The sequence below is a fragment of the Alligator sinensis genome, unplaced genomic scaffold, assembly GCF_000455745.1.
Source record: "Alligator sinensis unplaced genomic scaffold, ASM45574v1 scaffold1361_1, whole genome shotgun sequence".
Classification (NCBI taxonomy): Eukaryota; Metazoa; Chordata; order Crocodylia; family Alligatoridae; genus Alligator; species Alligator sinensis.
This window is the reverse complement of record NW_005843274.1, coordinates 162,706-170,001: the sequence shown is the minus strand read 5'-3', so window position 1 is coordinate 170,001 and position 7,296 is coordinate 162,706. Positions and strand designations below refer to the sequence as shown.

At 55.2% G+C, this 7,296-nt stretch overlaps 1 protein-coding gene across 1 annotated transcript in view; it reads right to left on the bottom strand.

The window, feature by feature from the left end:
• The window catches only part of FCER1G (Fc fragment of IgE receptor Ig), a 26,502-nt gene that overhangs the window by 10,782 nt on the left and 8,424 nt on the right, over nt 1–7,296 (bottom strand). The gene's annotated exons all lie outside the window — the stretch shown is intronic.

The window sequence follows — 7,296 nt, the reverse complement described above, 5'->3', positions numbered from 1 at the left end:
GGCCTGCCAGAACCAGCTGAAAGCGCAGGATGATGCTGAGCCACCACTGTGATGCCAGCATGAAGAAGGCCAATGCAATCGTAGGAGGCATCAGCTACGGTATGTCCAAGAGGGGTAGGGAAGCTTCAGTGCCACAGTACAAGGGGCTGGGATGCTATACGCCATGCTGGTCCCGCGTGTTCAAGACTGGTGAGTTGAAACGAGGCACAGAAAAGGGTGGGGAGTGGCTTGCCTGTGCAAGAGGAGGTGAGACCAGAGTGTCTTGTTTAGCCTAGAGACAGGTGGAGTGGGGAAATGATTGCTGTCTCTAGACACATGGCGGGGTGGGGGGTGCAGGCCTGTTTCATCCAGAGTACAAAACCAGAGGAGAGTAAAATGGCCAGATTCAAGCTGGAGATGGCCAAGGTCCCCAACCAGCTGAGCAGCCAGGTTCTGGCAGAGGGGAACCCCTCCCCGCGTGCAAGCTGGAGCAGGTCAGTGGGTCCAAGACTGGGGTCTGTGTAAGGGCTGCCCATGACAGCTCGGATCGGGGTTTCCCAACAGCCCTTCTGAACTGCTACATCTGAATCCTACCTGCTTCCCCCAGCCCCCTCTGGAGTCCCTCCTCGCCTTGCTGCTTGTGCTCTGCAAACACCTGCATCCAGCCCCTGCCCTCAGGATGTCCTGTAGGCTAGGGAAAGGTCCATAGGGACCCTTCTACACTGGACAATTTGGGATGGACTAAGGTGGTCAACAGGGCACTGGGCTCAGGGCCATTATGCCAGGTCTCTGCAGCAGACTTCCTCACATACCTGGGGCCGAGAAAGCGGTTGGGTTTATTGCTCACTAACGCAATTTCACCATTAGCCAGTGACCTCCACAGCTGTTTTCCTGGTGGGGTTGGGCCTTGGGACTCTGTGGATGCTCTGGGGCTCAAGCACCCACTGAAAAAAGTAGCAGGTGCTCAGCATCCACGAGCCACAGCTGAGGTGTTAAAAAAATAAATAAATAAACCACGCTTTACTAGAAGCAGCAGCACGTGACTTCAACCGGCTCTGCAGCGCCTGTAAAGAAGGGCTCTTCAGCAAGGCTTTTTAATGCTTGTAGGTAAAGTTGATTAAATCACCTGTTAGATAAAGGTGCCAAAAAAGCCCCACTAAAGCGCCCAATCTTTACAGACACTGCAGAGCTGGGTTGAAGTAACCTGTTGCCTCTTCTGGGCAAGCATGGGGCTCAGCATGGGAATGCGCTGAGTTAAAACTAAAATGCTGGGAGGAGAGGGGAGGGGTTATGTCTGCAAGCACCCACTGGCAAAAACCAAAGTCGGTGTCTATGCTTGGGCCCATGTCCAATCCCTGGCAGGGTTGGCATTTCTTCCAGACAACTTTAAGCCTTGTCTTACTCCACTGAAATAAGAGGTTGTCCACTGACTTGCTGGAGCCAGGGTTGCACCCAGGAGGTTTACAGTTCAGAGAGGACCTCGGCCATCAGCATCTTGCCTATTGGGAGAAAGCTCTTGACTCTTGAGTCTGTGTTCTTAGAGATGGCTAAGGAGCTTGGCCTTGTGCTAACAAGTTATTTTAAAGTCTCTCCTTTAAGCACAGGACTCCCAGTCTCTTTGAAAATAGATTTACTCCAAAATATCCTCTTAATGGCATCAAAAATGCATCTAAGGGTTTGAGCAGGTGGGACAACATCAATGCCAGCAATGATACCCTGGTTATGTGAGCTAAAATAATGGAAAGCAGACCTCATGCTTCAAGGTGTTGTGACTGGGGGACAGAAAGAAAGTGGTCTTTCTCCTTCCTCTGAACACTGCTGGAGGCAGGACTACGGGCTAGATGAACACGTGTTCAAGGGCTGTGTTGTAAGCCCAAAACCACCATTGGCTCTAGTGCCAATGACGTGGTTACCCTCTGCCCACTCTGCAGTAAATCCCCTGGTGCTGTGACAGCTGTAGTTGTCTCACTCCCAGCCAAGGCTTCCCTGAGCTCCAGACCCAACGTGCACAATGCACATGGCCCTGCTACTCCCACCAACAGCACAAGGAGACTTTTGTCCTGGTTTTTTTCACCCATGACCAGCAGAACAGAGGGAGGAGGTGACCTGTGGCTGAGTCACAGCAAGATGCTCAGACAAGGTGCTCCCCTTGCTGTCATTTGTGCTCTGGGCATGGTTCACTAGGGCACTGAGAAGGTCTCTTGGGGATCCATCTGTGCTCCCTCCACACTGCAGGTCACACAGCTTCATCTAAAAAGGCAGCTGAGTTGTGCTGTGGACCCAGAGAGAGAGACAGCAAGCACGCTCTCCAAGGCTTGAAAAGTCTTCTCTGGACTCTGCCTCCCCACTCCAGCCCACAGCTCCTGGCTCTACGCTGAGGGATGTGCACCCTCAGGTCAAGACGGAGCAGCTCTGCTAGTGCCTGGAAACCTCAAGGCCTCCCAGCCTGACAGGACCCGGTATGCTGCAGGGCACATTCACACTTCAGGCCTGCGGGAACCACGCTGGGGCCAGACCGTGCAAAAGCTGCTGAAAGCAGCCAGTGCAGCAGCATGGGAGGGGCCAAGACACAGCATGCTTGGGGTTCACCGCCAGCTCCAGACAAACTCAACACTGGAGACTGGGCGGGTAATACACGGCAGGGTCTCAAGCCAGCTGTGAGACAGGACTGGAGCTGTCTGGGGAACAGAGTTCACCAGGAGCTCCCAGAACCGGAAAGGATGGGTGTTTGGGGGACCATGGAGGGGAAGTGGCCCTCCAGCAGCCAGCAAGCTCATAGCAGTGATGGAAGCCAAGCCCCACAGTCCTGGCCCCCAGCTGCTGCAGCTGAGGGTGCAGGCGTCTCAGGAGGCGGCTGGCAGCTCTCTATGCACGTCAAGCAGGGGAAGTGGAGGGGCAGCTTTGAATGAGCCCTTGGCCAGGACACAGTGTTTGTCAGGCAGCAGTCACTGGTGAAGATGACAGCCCCAACCACATTCCCAGTGTGTGCAGGAGCATCCCTGATCTGGATATAGTCCCTGAGTCCCCCTCCATGGTCCTGGCTGCTTCCCCCTCGTGGGGGTGAGTACACACAGCATACCAGCACTCTGCACCATGCACTCTCAGCCCCTTGGGTCCCAAGTCTTCAGAGCCCTCCAGGCCTGTTTGTTCCCAGCCCACTGGTACATGCAGCCAGTGTGGCCAGAGCCACAGAGCCTGGGGACACAGGATGCAGGGCCCATGATGAGCCAGCCTCGCACCCCTGCAAAAGCAGATGTCGAAACAGCTGCTTAGGCCAGCACTGTGGGACATTCCTTGCGGGGAGCCTGCCACAATGAAAACCCACAGGAAAGAGAAGGGTTTTCCCACCATGATGGACCATTGTATGCTTCAGCTCCCAGGAGGTGCCAATACCAAGGGGCTGAGATGAATAACTTTGGCCTTTAGGCTCCCCGACATAGCCCGGAGCTGCCCCTGCCCAGAGCTACTAGCTGGGCTGGCAGGGCCCCCAGGAGGTCACATCCAGTCCAAGCTCCTGCTCAGGGCAGGGTCATCCCTGTCTAAGCCGTCCTAGGCAAGTGTTTATCTGACCTGCTCTTAACTGCACAGGCAGCCCTCACCCACAGCTCCCAGGCACAAAAGCACTCCAACCAGCCTCAGGTGAAGCAGGGGACAAGGGCCCTAGCAGTGTCCCACTGCTGCAGAGACCCAAAGGTGCTTGCTAGGATACACTGCAGAGGTGCCAGGGAAAAATCATAGAAATCCCAGAGCAGTGGGGCTGGAAGAGACCTCCAGAGCTCACATCAAATCCGACCCCCTGCCTGGGGCAGGATCAGCCCTGTCCAAACCATCCCAGACAAATCTAGAACCTAAGCATTTTGTAAAACTACGGTCAATCTTGACACAACACAAGACATCACACCCGAACCTGCAGCAGGGAAAGCATGGGGACTGAGGAAGCCAACATCCTTGCTGTAAAAGGTGGTCGACATACTTGCAGGTGGAGGCCACTCCCCGCCACTACAGAGGAAGACAAACCCTGCCACAGTCCACACCAGTCTGTCCAGGGGGTTAAATTCATTCCTGACCCCAAATACGGCATCGTTCTGAACCTGAGCAGAAGGCAAAAGCTCTCATGCCACAGGCTAGGAATGGCACCAGTCCGGGGCAGAAGCAAGTCTCAGTGGCTTTAGCAAAATGCTTGAACTTTACCAAACCACAAGCAGCAGCCACTAGTGCAGCCCTCTCTGAGATCTCTCCACCCAGCAAGAGGCCGAGGTGGGGAGGGCGTCTCAGCGTGTGACCTGCTGCTTGCAGGGAGAGGAACATGAGGCCATGCTTCCTGCCAGACACCCTGGAGCCAGACTGGGGCCTCAGTTGAGCTCAGCCTGCGGCGTTCCCCATCACTGACACCCCAGGAAAGCCCGGCTTCCTCCAGAACAGGGCAGTTCCCCTGGCCCTTCCCCACACTGAGAGCAGGGCCCTGGCAGAGAGCGGGACCTAAGCAAGCAAGCAAGCAGGGGACCAGGGCTTTGTACAGCAGCTGGTTTTGGTGGTTAATTACCCCTGGTGTTTGCTTGGGGCAGCTCTTTCACTCATTGCTCTGTCCTGCCCTAGCCCTACAACTGTTCCCCTACATCCCGACCCAGCTGGCTATCACCAACCCCCAAACTCTGTCTAACCCAGGTCAGTGTTGCAGACTGCGCACTGCCCCCAGCACCGTAGTATCTGGGCACCTTCCATGCCCAAGCCCCAGCCGCAGCGCCATCGTGGAAGGATGATGGGGAGTCTGGCTCTGGTCCCTCTGCAGAGGAAAAATCTTTCAGGAGCATTTGTGCCCCTGTGAGAGTGTAAGCAGGGGGTGGGGCTTTGCTTGATTTGGGGATGTTGGGACAAGGGGTTGGGGCTGGTTTGAGCCCGTTGTCTGTGCTGGGGTGGAAAGGCCTTTTCCTGGTCATGCTTCATTTCCAGCGCCGCAGGCTCCAGGCTTCAAGCTGTCTGTGGTGCCCTGATTCAGCACAGCTCCACGCACGAGCTGCATTCAGCAGGGAACCTCCCTGCCCACTGGGCCGTTGGGATGGCACTGACCTGCTGCACTCACCCCAGGTCTTCCCAGGAGGACAGAGTTGTTTCTGCTGGCTCCAGGCACCAGGTTCCCCAGCATGAGCGCACTGGCTCCTGGTTTCACCTCTCCCCACTTCTGCAGCTGGGCTCAGGGTGGGGGAACGCAGGCTCTGCTAGCACCCCTACGAACTTGGCCATAGAGCCAGGACAGCACACAGGCACTGTGCGAGGGGCACTGCTGTGTGTGGGAACCTGTGCTACAGTGCGCTGGGTGCAGCGTCACCCTCCCTTTCTGTTGGAGCTGAGAGATGCTGTCTCCCCAAGACCAGTGGTACGGCTCCAAGTACACCCCACTTCTTCCTTCATCCTCCTCCTCTCCAGGTCAGGGCAGTGGCACGTTCACTTTGCCTTTGCAGGTGGCATGGTCATGTCAGCATAGGCTCAGGCTGCCAGAAACCAGCAGCTGCAGGAGATGCTCCAACTGGGGGCACCCCTCCCGCGCTTCCCGGTTTTCACCCAAGCCAAGGGGGCTCTGCCTGCACGGCTCAGAACAGTTCCTGGAGCTCTGGAATTCGCAGAGAACCTGCCAAGAAAGCTCCCTGGGTGCCAGGCAGAGGAAGACACGCTGGTGCTTGGTGACTGTAGGCACCCAGAAAGGAGCTGGCAAAGCAGTAAGGCAGGACAGACACAGCCCATCCCATTCTCGGAACGCACCGGGGGAAACTTTTAGTTTCAAAGCTCAAAGAAGTTACTGGGGGAGCAGTTATTTTAGATTCGATTCAGAGGAACAGGAAGGAACCAGCTGAGACTCTCCCAGCAAAAGCGATCGCTGAACTAGAGTTCACTGCTCTGAGAAAAGGGAGGAGCAAGAGCAATCAGTGGAACAGGGATAAGGGACTTTGCAGGAGCAGATCCCAAAAGCTCAAGGAGTTGGTAGGTGAGGTTTCTTGAGATGTCCAGCGGGCCAGCAATGGTAGAGAGCTGGCAGGTACCGAGAGAGAATATATTATAATTGTAGGGAAGCAGGGCTGAGAGGGACCTCAGGAGGTCCCATCTACTTCAACCCACAGTTCAGGGCAAGATCATCCCTGACTGAACCATCCCAGCCATGTGCCTGTCTAACCCGCTCTTGAAAATTTCCAGGGATGGCAAGTCTACAACCTCTCCGGGCAGCCTGTTCCAATGCTTGACCTTGGTCACAGTCAAAAATTCTTCCTAATCTCCAACCTAAATTTCCCCTGCTGCAGTTTGAGGCCATTGCTCCTAATCCTGCTCCCTACAGCCACAGAACAATCCATCTCCAACCTGTCTGTAATCGCCCTTCAGGGATTTGAAAACAGTTACCAAATCCCTGCTCGGTCTTCTCTTCTCCTGACTAAGTAACCCTAGCTCTTTCCTCACAAGTCATGCCTCCAAAGCACCTAACCCTTTCTGTTGCTCTCCACTGGATGCATTCCAATCTTTCCATATCTTTCTTGAAGCTTAAAACCCAAAACTGGACAGGTAAGGCCTCACTGGTGCCAAATACAGTGGAACAATCACTTTCCTGGATTTGCAAGCGACACTCCTGATAATACAACCCAGGCTGCTGCTGGTGTTGTTTTTTGCAATAAGAGCATAGTGTTGGCTTCTGCCACCTTGTTATCTGGCCCATGGAGCTCCCCCAGGTCCATGGGGAGCCCTGCAAGCTGTGACCCTTCACACTAGATCCAGTGTGCAGCCCGATCCCAGCACGTAGGACCAGGCAGGGGTGGCACAGGCTCCTGGGGGCCCAATCCCAGCATGTGGGTCTGAGTAAAGATGACACAAGCTCCCAGGGTCCCAATCCCAGCATGCAGGTCTGGGCAGAGGCAATTCAGGGTCCCAAAGCCCTGATGCCAGCATGCAGGATTGGGCAAAGGTGGTGTGGTCCCAGGGCCCCAGCACATGCATGGGGGGCTAGGTAAAGGCAGCACAAGGCAGATCCGGGTGCCCAGGCCTGATCCTGGGATGCAGGGTCCTATCTGGTGCATGGGACCAGCCCTGTGCCACTTATTTGGCCCACAGGGCCAAATGTTTGAGCACCACTGCTATCAGCTCAATAGGAGCATGCTATCAGCAGACAACTCTCCCAGGGTGAAGGGAAGATGGGGAGCAGAGGAAGAGGGAGATAGCTGTATTAGGAGCTCTTTGAAGGACCTGAATATCAACAAGGCGTTGTAGAAGAATGGAAACAAAAGCACATGACTGAGGCTGAGGATAAGGCACAGCACAAAAGCAGAGGGATGAAGAACA